Source organism: Sarcophilus harrisii, chromosome X, assembly GCF_902635505.1.
Source record: "Sarcophilus harrisii chromosome X, mSarHar1.11, whole genome shotgun sequence".
NCBI classification, from domain to species: domain Eukaryota; kingdom Metazoa; phylum Chordata; class Mammalia; order Dasyuromorphia; family Dasyuridae; genus Sarcophilus; species Sarcophilus harrisii.
This window is the reverse complement of record NC_045432.1, coordinates 48,750,292-48,762,764: the sequence shown is the minus strand read 5'-3', so window position 1 is coordinate 48,762,764 and position 12,473 is coordinate 48,750,292. Positions and strand designations below refer to the sequence as shown.

General features: G+C 35.9%; 1 long non-coding RNA gene across 1 annotated transcript in view; it reads right to left on the bottom strand.

The window, feature by feature from the left end:
- Window positions 1–11,596, bottom strand: part of LOC116420215 — a 36,919-nt gene extending 25,323 nt beyond the window's left edge. The window contains exons 1-2 of the long non-coding RNA XR_004230503.1: window positions 10,772–11,596; window positions 9,682–9,775 (exon numbers count right to left, since the gene is read on the bottom strand). This is a non-coding gene — a long non-coding RNA (uncharacterized LOC116420215). The remainder of the gene's footprint in view (window positions 1–9,681; window positions 9,776–10,771) is intronic.
- Between the last annotated feature and the right edge of the window lie 877 nt (window positions 11,597–12,473).

Below are 12,473 nucleotides of genomic sequence, written 5' to 3'. Positions count from 1 at the left end.
TAAATCTTGTCGTGCCCTTGGTCACATCCTTGCTGGAAGTTTACATGATCTCCTCTATTTAATACATTTCTATGTGTTTCTGGGGCCATGGAGGGTTAAAGGAAAGTGAGAGAACAGGATTTTGTGGTAGCTGAGGTTAGGAAGGAAGAGGTGTAGTAGACATAGAACAGTACAAAATCAGGAAGCTTGCCTCATTTTTACTTTTTCCAGCTGTGTGACTGTGGCTATGAACTGCTATATGAAAAGGTCTATTCATACCACTTATGTGAGCTACCATTCATTTGCCCCAACCTATGCACTTTCCAGTTGTTGGTTATTTTTTTCTCTATTTTGATCGAAGGTCTTAGGAATGCAAGAAACTACATAGGTACACCCAAGTTGGCAAACAGTATCTAAGCATGCTGCTGCTTTCCTGGAATTTTAAAATAGATGTGTGTTATGGTCCCATAATTCTTGTTCCTGTACTCTGTAGAGTTCAGCCAAACTGGCCTTCTCTCTGTTCATGTCTCATAATATTTCATTTCCCATTACTGCACCTTTGTACTTTCCTTTATGCTTGGAATGCCCTTCTTCCTCAACTCTGCCTTATAGAATTTCCTCTTCTTTCTAGACACAAAGCAAGCACCACCTTCTATACAAAGCCTTTCTTAATCTCCCCAATTTCTAGTATCTTCCTTCACTAATGCCCTTGTATTATTTAATGTTTATGTTGTATATATCTTTATTCTGAACTTATACATATATATGTATATTGAGAGTTAACTCAATGAAGTGGAAAGAGCCAACAAAAACTGGGTTCAACCACTGCCACCTTGGAACCATACATACTGACTTATGAGACCTTGGACAAGAATCTTAACCTCTCAGTGTTCTTGGAGGTACTTGGAGAGAAGGAACCTACTTGCATTAACAGTAGGAGTTTTCTTCTCTGGGAGTTTCCTATGCCAATAAAATCACCTGTCCAATCCTTGTCCCCTTTTGTTTAGGTTATTTCTTCTGATAGAAGTAACCTTCTGAAGATAAGGACTTTTTATTATTATATTTATTTCCTCAATGCCCTTCATGCACACTAGGCACCAACAAATACTTGTTAATGTATTGATTCATAATGGGATGGTTAAATGATTTTAAAATTTTAAACCTCTTAATGAAATTGCCATTCTTGCCTCTTAATGAAGCTGCCATTCCTTTAATTTTTTAAACCTCTTAATGAAGTTTCCATTTACAATAGTGGAAGTCTTTCCTACATACCAGGCCTAGAGCATGATGCAGTTTTACTAGTTGTGGGGTAGATGATTTACCAAAAAATGGGATTATGGGGCTCCTGTTTTGGATCTCTTTTGTGTGGTGATTGGTGGATTCTTTCCATTTCTGCTTTACCTTTTGGATCTAAGATATCAGGACAGTTTTACTTGATAATTTCCTGAAACATGATGTCTAGACTCCTTCTTGGATTATGACCAATAATTCTTAAATTATTTCTATGCCATCTGTTTTCCAGATCTGTTATTTTTCTTGTGAGATATTTCACATTTTCTTTTATTTTTCATTTTTGACTTTATTTTCTTGTTTCTTAATGTCTTCTAGAGAATTAGCTTCTACTTGCCCTATTACAATTTTTATTAATTTGTTACAATTTTAAATCTCCTCAGTGAGATTTAAAAAAAACAACTTTTCTTTTCCATTTGGCTAATTCAGCTTTTTAAGGAGCTCTTTTCTTCAGTGGATTTTTGTGCCTCTTTTATTATTAGACCAGTTCTGTTTTTTTTTTAAGATGATGTTTTCTTCAACATTTTTTTCATTATTTTATTGAGCTTTTTCTTTAATTCTTTCCAAAGTTGGGGCAGCCAGTTAGTGCAGTGGATAGAGCACCAGCCCTGAAGTCAGGAGAACCTAAGTTCAAATCTGGTCTCAGACACTTAACACTTCCTAGTTGTGTGACCCTGGGCAAGTCACTTAACCCCAATTGCCTCAGCAAAAAAAAAAAAAATTCTTTCCAAAATTCTTGTTGGATTAGGATCCAATTTGCATTTTTCTTTGAATATTTTTGTAGTTGTTTTCACATTGGTTGTTTCTTTTGAGTTTATATGTTGGTCTTTCCTGATGGACTCTGAAGGCAGATAGAAATATACTTTTTAAACTTTTTTTCATTTTTTTTATTTTCTGATTTGTTTCTTCTTTAACAATTGTGACTAATATGCAGATCTGTTTTACATGGCAGCACATGCATAACCTATCAAATAACATATCAAATTGCCTACTACTTTAGAAAAAGGGGAGGGGAGGGAAAGAGAAAAATTTAGAGTTCAAATCTTGCAAAAATGATGCTAAAATTGTATTGATGTGTAATTGGGGAAAAAAATTTAAAGCATAAAACAAGGTTAAGGGGGTCAAGATTGACAAGTGTCCTAAAATATGCTCAGTGAAATCCATAATAATTTGAAAGATGTCTGTTTAGTCTTCCACAATATGGATGGTGGACCCAAAAACCCCTCATATTAACCAGAAAATGACATATAGCTACATAAGAACTTCATTGAAGTTGTTCATTAATAAGAAATATCTCAATGGATACAACTAAATATCTCACTGTAATGTTTTCTGAGCTATTAATTGCTTTTTAGTAGAACTCTTCTATGGCCTGGATTGATTGGTCAGGCAGAAAGGATATTAGTATACAAGTGAAAATTAAATTGGAAAAAGAACATGAAGGTGACCCTAAATGTGCATTGCATGTTGCAAAGAGAATTCTTTTTATGTCTTCTTTGGCTTTAATTTGACATTTAGAATCCCATTTTCCTCACTCCTCTGTATCTAGTAGTTCTTTCAAATACTTTTTCCTCTGTGTTGAAATATTTGAATATCCATTCCAGGAAGAATTTTTATGAGGATTTTATTGTATAAAGTAGTTGCTTGACTATGGGGATATGAATTAGAGTAGGTTAATCCTAAGGAAATGTTCTACCAGAAGCTGCTCCTAGGCCAATCACCAAGACTTCTACATTATACTCAAGTAGTACTGTTGACACCCTCATCTGAACTTCCTTGTGTGTGCAGCAATGAGAATATTGCATTAATCAAATATTATCCTTGTAGCTCAAGAGCCCTAGGAGAGGAAGTAGAGCAATTAGGCCTCCCTTGGGGAGGGGTCAGGTGAGAGTGGTGCTAGAATTGAGTTTGTTATGTAGTCTGCTACTAGGGCTACTATTACTTCTATTACTGTGGTTTTAGTGAGTTGTTTTACTTTTGCTCATAATATAAAGTCCAACTGAATTTTAATAATTGGTTCTAAAGCAGTAGGAAAAATCTCTATTAGAATAGGGATATAGCCATAATGACATATAGACTTAACACCTTTGAGGGTAATGGGTAAAGATAGTACTTAAGAAAATGCAGAATGCTCCACTGAAACAGGAAAGTTGTCATCTGTGGGAACATATCACAGTGGGTAGTATATATACAGATACACAACTCTCCACATGCTATAGATGGACAGCGATATGGGTCCCAGAACTGAAGAGGAAGGTGAGGAAGCAGGATTGTATTTGGTAAACTGTGTAGTGCCTTTCAGAATTTTTGACTTGCTTGTCCACTGCAGCAAAATCCCATCTTTTTAAGACTTAAATTGTTGTCCTGCTGCTTGTGATTGTGAATTGTGGGACATCATGGTCTCTGAAGAATCAAAATTACAAACTCACAGGGTGATGTAAAGATATATGGTGAGTGTAAGTAGACCACAACATGCTGTAAAGTTACCCATGCATATATCCTGTAAATAAAAGGCTATTAAAAAAAAGTAGACCACAACATGTTTAGGTGTTGATTTGTGCAGAAAGAATGCTATCAGAGATGTTATGGGCATATATGACCAGAAGAGTAGATTGGTGAGACTAACACAATGGTTAGAAAGTCTGAGCACTCATATTGAAAGAAGCAGAGGAAAGTGTTGAAGCTATTGGTGGTACTTTTTGGGAAAAGTTATGGAGAAGAAGAAGGAGTCTAGGAGGAGTTATGGCCTAAGCTAGCAGAAGTGGTACCTACATTGGTGAATTCACTAATATATCTCAGTCATAATTGTATGACTATTCCTTGTAATACTGAGTTTATGGTGGAGGGTTGGGGTGGAATTTTTATTTTTCCATTTGTGTTTCTAAAGGAGCTTTTAAAGTCGATTAAAGGCTAACAGAAAAAGAAGTGGAAGAAGTCACTTTTAGGACCCTTTATTTGAAGTCTTAGTGATCTAATCCTTAAGTGTACTTGTCTTATGTATACTTATGAGAAATGAAGAGCAGGAGCACTTTGATTTGGAAAGAACATCTTGGAATTATGAATTCTCTAAGAATATTTTAACATCACATTTTTAAGTGATATTCTTGTCCATACACAGTGGTGGTGATGTTTCAGTTATGTCCAATTCTTTGCAACAAAATTTGGGGGTTTTTTTGGCAAAGAAAAATACTGGAGTGGTTTACCATTTCCTTCTCCAGCTCATTTCACAAATGAGGAAACTGAGGGAGAGAGACAGAGTGAAGTGACTTGCCCAGGGTCACACAGGTAAGAAGTGCTTGAGACCATATTTGAATTCAGATCCTCCTCACTCCAAAGTCATTGCTCTATCTACTGCAGTGCCCACACACGGTAAAACTCATCATCTGGTTTGTTTCCTCAACAGCAGTTTGCCAGTGTGTTTTGTGAAAGATACCTAGTACCAATGACTTTATTTGCAGCACTAGGGACAAAAGAAAATGCTAAGAAAACTGTAAAAAAAACTGACTCCTGGAGATCTCACTTAAAAGTGACCTGCTTGCTCCCTTGAATATTGTGAAGCTAATTAAAGTCAGCATTTTAAGAAAGAAAGAGCTGGCAAGAGAAGGTAGTCACTTGTTATCATGGCATGTGTCACCAGGGATTACTATTTTATTTATGGCTAAAAGGCAGTTGAAAGGCAAGGAAAGAAAAATTCTATTTCTAAATGGCACCAGCAAATCAAATCCATGCTAAATCTTGATTTGGACTGGGTAATTCTCCCAAAGCTTGTTGAAATGGGTTCATTTGTGACAGTTTGGAAAATCTACCTTAAAAGGAAAAAAAAGGAAAGTATGAGATGTATCTGTTAGTTAATCCGAGAGAATGTAACCTTTCCATTTGAATACATTTTTATAACCTTTAGGTTTAAGAAGAGGTGACAGGAAGGTAGAACATTTCAGGATCCTTAAGTTTATTGGGGATAATCATGTTGCCATCTCAGAAGTAGCCTCTGGTTTTCAACCCGGACAAGTCAGATTTCAGCTGGATCCTGCCCTCTTCCATGGAGCCTCCATTAGCACGCAGTTAGGAAAGTATTAATTAGTGATTTGATTTTAAATCACATGCACCTGGATAGATTTGGGAGCCTAATACCTTATTGCAGTGGTCCTCAAAGTGTAGACCAAAGAATTGTTGGGGTCTCTGAACACTTTCAGAGGGTCTACAAATTCAAAATTATTTTTTATTTCTAATATAGTAAATAGCTATAAATATAACCCATATGAATAAAAACTCTTTGAACAGATCCTTGATAGTTTTTTTTAACAACATGAAGATACTCGAGAATAAAAGTTTGAAAACCACTGCTTATTGTAATGAGGCTCCCAAGGGAACAGCCATCACAGATGAATTACAGCTGAGTTGGAGTTTATTTTAAAAATTCCTTCCAGGAAGGGGGAAAAAGTCTCAACAGTAAGAATTTAATTTTTCTTTATAATAGAAAAACTTTCTAAAATAAAGGCTGAGATATTTCTTCCAACTGGAGAAGGTACTGTCTTACGGCTGCATTTTTTCTTCTCAACAATGTTGGGATTCAAATCCTAGTCAACACTTTTTGTTTGACCCCTTTTTATCTGAAGTTAATATTTCTTAAATAAGAAGATGGAAAGAAAATTGGATTTGCAAAGTTTTACTTTCTCTAGTCCCTTAAAAAGCTTCCCACAAGCTATAGGCCCTTCTTTGTTATTTTTCTCTAACTGTACCTTAAAAATATAATTTTGCTTCACATTTTCTACCTATCTCAGTTCTCCAGTTTCACTATAGTATTCTCAGAGATTTATGCTAGTCTTCTTTATCCTTCATTGTGGATATGCCCTTCCTCCAAAGATTGTTGTTATTTTCTGATTTCAGCTTATCAGAGAATTTCTTGTGTGGCTACATTGATCATGGGAAATGAATGAATGAATAAATGTTTATTAACTGCTTACCATGTGCCAAATATCACACTAAGGTCATAGACACTAAAGTGAGACAGTCCCTGTTTCGTAGCATCTTGTATGCTAATAAAAGGAAAGAACACATATATAGAAGTGGTGGCAAGGAAAGTGTAAATAGATTTGAGAATGTTAGAAGATACCTCAGGGGTCACCTGGAACTGACTAGGAAGCCCCCTTTGTTCCATCCCTGACAAGTGTTTATTTAGCCTTTGATTGAGAATTTCCACCAGGGGGCATCCTAACTACATCCTGAGGCAGCCCATTCTACTTGGGGACAACTTTTATGATTAGGAAAGTTTTTCCAGGCATGAAGCTGAGAATCTTCATCTCTGCACTTGCTACCTATAACACCTAGCTCTGTTCTCTGGTACCAAATGGAATAAGTCTGATCACATCTTTCTATATCACAGAAATTCAAATACTTGAAGACTAAAATATTGTCCCTCCTTTGTCCTTTCTTTACAATTCTTTTATTTTTTAAATAAATTTTTATTTATGTCTTTAAAAATATCATAAATGTTTCCCACTGTATACCCTCTTCCCTCTAAGACTTAGAGATACTCATTATAATATGGAATTTTTAAAAAAGGGGAGGGAAGTTCAGCAAAATGATTTCAAAAAATCTGATATAAAGTGCTTTCTCTTATCTCTATTTCGTGGTCAATTTTGATCATTATAATTTAGTAAGGTTCAGTTTTTATTGTTTAATTGTTTTTTTTCCATTTGCATTATTGTAATCATTATATATGTTGTTTTCCTAGCTCTCCTTCCTTCATTTTATATCTGTTTATAAATCTTTGTATTCATCATATTCCTTTTTTCTTATAGTAAGGAATATGCCTTTACATTGATATTCCACAAAGCCTCTAATGTAGTAAACTTAAGGTAGGGTCAAGATGAGGGTCCTGTCTCAATTATATTTTATTCTCTTCCCAAAATCTTTTCTTCTAGTGAGATATCTCTCCCTGAAAAGAATCTGGAATGTATGTGATCTTTCTTGAAACTGGAAGACAAAAGAACCAGGATCTCTCCTCATCCATGTTCTCTCCAATACTACCTCTAACAAAGGCATAACAACATTAAGTAGTCAGTTCCTACCAATGAGGAGTCTTATTCTTGCAGCCTGAGGTTCAGACACATTTGCATATTATATATATATATACTTGTATGTATGTATGATGTTTCCCCCAATAGGGTTTAAGCTCTTTGAGAGCAGGAAATTTTTCAGTTTTTGTCTTTGAATCCCCAGAGTTTATCACAGGATCTTTGCACACAAGTGTTTAATATATACTTGCTGATTGGTAGAAATCCCGTGTTACAGACTTTTGTAAATGGTTCTTTATTTTGCCAGTTAAAAAAAATACATATTTTTTTAAAAGTAATTTTAATTAAATTTTTTTTTGGAGGAAAGACTAGAATTCCTTATGTTTCCTAGGCTAGAAGAATGGCCACCACTCACAAATCTAATTCCACTACTGGGGCTTTGACTGACTCATTTTCTGCTCTGGGCTGGTTTGCTTCTCCTTAGGCAGCCTGTTGGGCCCCTATTTCCTATGACTCATCACACTGACACAGAACCAAGTACAGTTATCTGATTGTCTTAGCCTATTACAGTTTAGAAGTTCCAAGCTCTATGGTCCACCAGCCTCAGCCTATGCATCTTATATCCCTTCCCACCTGCCAGACAGACATTTCATATAATATCCCTTTATACAGATCTTTCCATGCTTCTCTATATTTCATCACATCTGTTATTTATTATGGTCCTGTACATTCATTCATGTACCAAATTTGTTTCTCCAAATATAAATGCATATGGAATGGAAGCAATGGGGTTTTTATTTCTAGAACTGGGTCAACAGGAAGCATATTTTAGAGCAAGAAACAGAGAGAGAAGGTTTCCTATCACGTGCCAACAAAGTAGAAAATTAGAAAATTAACTAGTTTTGGAGAAGAAATTGCTTATCTGGTGATGAGGCTTAAATGATACAAAAATGAATAGCAAGGAGGAGATACATGTGGGTATTCTTTATACCAGTAGGGTCAAATTCAAAGAGAAACATGGACTACTAAACCATCCCTGTGGGCCATGTATTATTGACTTGGTTTTAAAATGTAATATTGTCTATTGTACTTTTATTTGGTTAAGTATTTCTCAATTACATTTTGGTTCAGGCTTAAGTTGTTGGTTTTGCAGGCTGGCTTCCTGTTTGTCACCTCTGCTATACACTGTCACCAAATAAATATACATTTGGTTTTTTGAGGCAGTAATTATAGATATCACCACCAGGTCAAAGTATTGCCTTGCTTTAGCATTTCTCTTTCTAGTTCAGTCCTGGCTTTGTAGACATTTGTCACAAATTTATTGTTCAGTCATTACAAGGCCTATTAAGATATTTTCATCAATATTCTGCTCTTACTATTATATCTCCTACCATTTTGTTTTTGTCTTTAGCATAACATCTAACAATCAATTATTCATCCCTTATATTTGTCAAAATCTTCCTAAGTCCTTCCAAAGGTCCCACCTCTTTTTTCCCTTTTCCCCAGCATCAAATATATATATATATACACACACACACACACACACACACACACACACACACTACAAATAAGTCTAGCCATTTATTGTCCACCCCATGTTCAGTTTTCTAGGATACCTCCCTACATAGTTTACATCTTGGTCTATGGTTCAAGCATATTCTTCTAGTTTGAGAAATCACCAAGCAGGACACATTTCTCTTGCCACATTTCATTTTTGGTACTGGTGTTACTGTGAAAATCTTTTGATTTTATGTTCCTGTTTGGTGCTCTCCTCTTACCCTGGCTGGGGCACCCCCACCCCACCTCATCTTAGAACCATTTGGTATCTGTACTCAATCGGAGTATCACTTGTGCTTAAGGATATAGATGTTAGCTGTATCTTCAAGCAGGGAAAAGACATCAAACCAAATACTAACAATAATAGTTCACAGTGGCATAGTACTTTGAAATTTACAAAGCACTCTACCCATAATGGCTTTCAGTACTTACAACAACCCGGTGCCACAGGCATTTCAAATTATAACCAAGGATCAGAGAGGTCGGATGTCTTGCCCCACAGCCCACAAGTATAGAAGAGAAGGCTGGATAGAGCAAGTCTCTTCTGATTCTCATTCCACAACTCCTCCTAGTGCTTGGGGAAATTTTCACTTGTAATTCTGTTATGTCATTCTTTCCATTGCCTTACTGGGCATCAAAATAAATGCTCTAATACTATATGATTTCAGAGCCCAAGATCAGAGAGGCAGACTCTTTGTTCTTTTCCTCCATTGATAAATTCTCATTGATGAAACTACTTTCTTGAAGATTGGGATTCCTGCATTTTGGGAAGTCTTTGATCCTTTGATTAAGAACATCCCTACTTTCGAAAATAAATTCATATGAAAAAGAGTCTCACCTTTTCAGCTAATGTGGAAAGGGAATTATTGTGTCCCATGTCTCATGTCTTTGAGGATGAAAAATTGCCAGGATGGGGAAATAAGCTGTGAAGGCTGAAGAGGAATAGAAAGAAAGTTAGGGAGCTTTCCTTTTTCTCTGGGTCAAAATCTAAGTGCAAAGATTTGAAGACCAGGGCTATCACAGCTTCTGATCAACCAGCAGTTTCCTGGAACTGCTTGGGTCAGGTGAAAATCCATCTTAGAACAGTCAGAGGAGGAGGCAGATACAGTACTATTGGGGCAGGAAAAGATATCACAAAGGTCAAATAAATTCTCCTTTTCTTCTCTTCACAAAGATTAGTAATAATACTTTCAAATCTTAGGGTGATTCATTTCATTAACACAGAAAATGCCAGGACCAGAGGTAAACATCTTAGAATTGTTTGTTTTTTAGGCATTTTAATAATTTTAGCAGCCAAATGTATCATTCACATTTGTTTCTTGTTCCCACAAGCAAATATAGAATCTCCACTGATAGAATGAATGGCTGGGTCACATATAGTCAAGACTGTACCTTTGTTACCATTGTTTATACAAACACACCATCTTATCCATGCCAACATTGTATTTGCCTGTATGGACTTGTATACCCTTTACCCAGGCACCAGAAATTTCAGAAATTTGAAATCTTTTACCCTAGTAATAGTCCATCTTTGAATATTGAACCCAATAACTTAAATCTTCATAAATCTCTCTTTGAATAATACAAGAATGTAAATTCACTAAGGATACAAAATTATGATCAAATATTAATAATAAATCAATAATGATCAAATTGGAGAGATTTAACACAGATACAAATATGCAAATCATCGTTCATCAAAACAAAAGCTGATTCAGACTACCTATCTGAGGAACTTTAAACAATAAATCACATAAGTAACAGTCAAGGAGAAAAGACTGAGAAACAAGAATAAAAGGCAAGGAGAAACACACACACACACACACAGACAGGCACAAGCACTCACTCTGATAGTTTACCAGGCAGACATGGAGCCTCAATTTTAAATGAAAACACATTCAGGAAAATAGGACATAGCAATAAAATACCTTTTCAGGATCCTGTCAGTCCGTTCTTGCTTGGAACTCCTGGTTAGTTAGAAAGAACTTGAGTCCCTGAACCTCTCAGAAAGAGGAAAAGAGCTCCCAGGAATAGAGAAGGAAGGGTAGGCATTAGTGTTCTCCACGCTCCCCTCCAAGCCAGAGAGAAAGAGAAAAGACAAAAATAAAAGTAAAAATAAAAACAAAAAAGTATAAAATCATTTTCTCTAAGACAAGAAGTAGCAACAAGAAAGAGAAAAAACTGGAAACAAGAGGCCATATCCAATCTCCTTCTGCCATAACCACTTTCAGGAGAGAATGAGAAGGGAAAATCAGGAATGTAATCTGGGTGCAAATTTCCAAATTATTTAGTATCTTGATCTGCAATTTAGCTAATAATGGTCATAGAAGAATCTAGAGACCAAGCTCAGAAAAAAGTATGGTACATAAAAACACCCTTAGATTGGGAATGCTCCCTTTGATGGCAGTTCATCTAATATGCCATTTAATTTCTGTTGATAAAACAGGTCCAATTAAAATCCTATCTGGACCTCAATTTTCATTCCATTATAATTTGTACAAAATCCATATTTCACAAAATTGGGCCTGTAAAAAATTTCCTGAAAAAGACCAGAACACAAAAAAATAGCATTAACTTTTGCTAACTTATCCTCCCGTAAAGAATTCTAATGAATAAAATAACAAAATCTCTGACCACAATCCCACTGGTCTAGAATTTCTCTCTCACTGAAGTTACCACCTCCTCCCTTCCCTTTGTGTACAATGAATCAAAAGTCCGATAAGTTTCTTTTTCAAGGTCCTTTGCACTTGGCAGCTTGCTAAATAAAGGAAAAGCAAATCATCCACCAAATTAACTCATAATTCACTGGTAACTACACATTAAACAGCAGACTCATGCACATGTCCTGAGATAAGCTCGCTAAGATACTACACTCTCCCTGCCCCCCAACCCAACTATCTTTGCAGCCTCTTTTTCCTTGTCTCCATCTTAATTCTCAACTTCTTATGTGGTTTATGGTCCTAACTTTTAACTGAAACTGTTCTGTCAAAGGTTACCAGTGATGTTTTAATTGAGTAGTTTAATAGCCCTTTCTTAGTTCTCAGTCCTTTTGACTTTTCTGAAATTTTTACACTGTTTACCTTTCATTCCTCCTGCAAACTTTTTTTAAATACCCAGAACATAACTTTCTCCTGGTCTCTTTCTATAAGTCTAAATGGAAAAGTGTGTGTGAGGAGGGGGTTGTCAATTGATTAAGGTAATCAAATGATCCCATCTCATTTAAAGTGTCAAGATATTAAACAATGTTACCATACCCAAGTGAGAACACTTCTCTATTGAATCAATCAGTTACTCCAATCTTCACTGCAAGAATTTATAAGCTTTAAAGCGTGGAGAGGATTTTGAATCTCCCATTTTTCCATAGACATTCTAGAGAGTTCCCAGAATACCTGGAAGATAATAAAGTACATCAGGGGCTAACTCCGGACTGGGAGAGATGAGAAAAGTCCATTTAAGACCATACAAAGAATTCAATAGAAAATCTCTGTCGTACTTAGAAGGAACATGATGACAGGTCTCACAAAAGGACTTTGAGGCACCCAGAGATGCTCCATGAGAAGACCTTTGCTGTATCTATTCTAAACCTGAACCTCTTTTTCCCTGGAGTCTGAATGGATTAATGGGATTGTG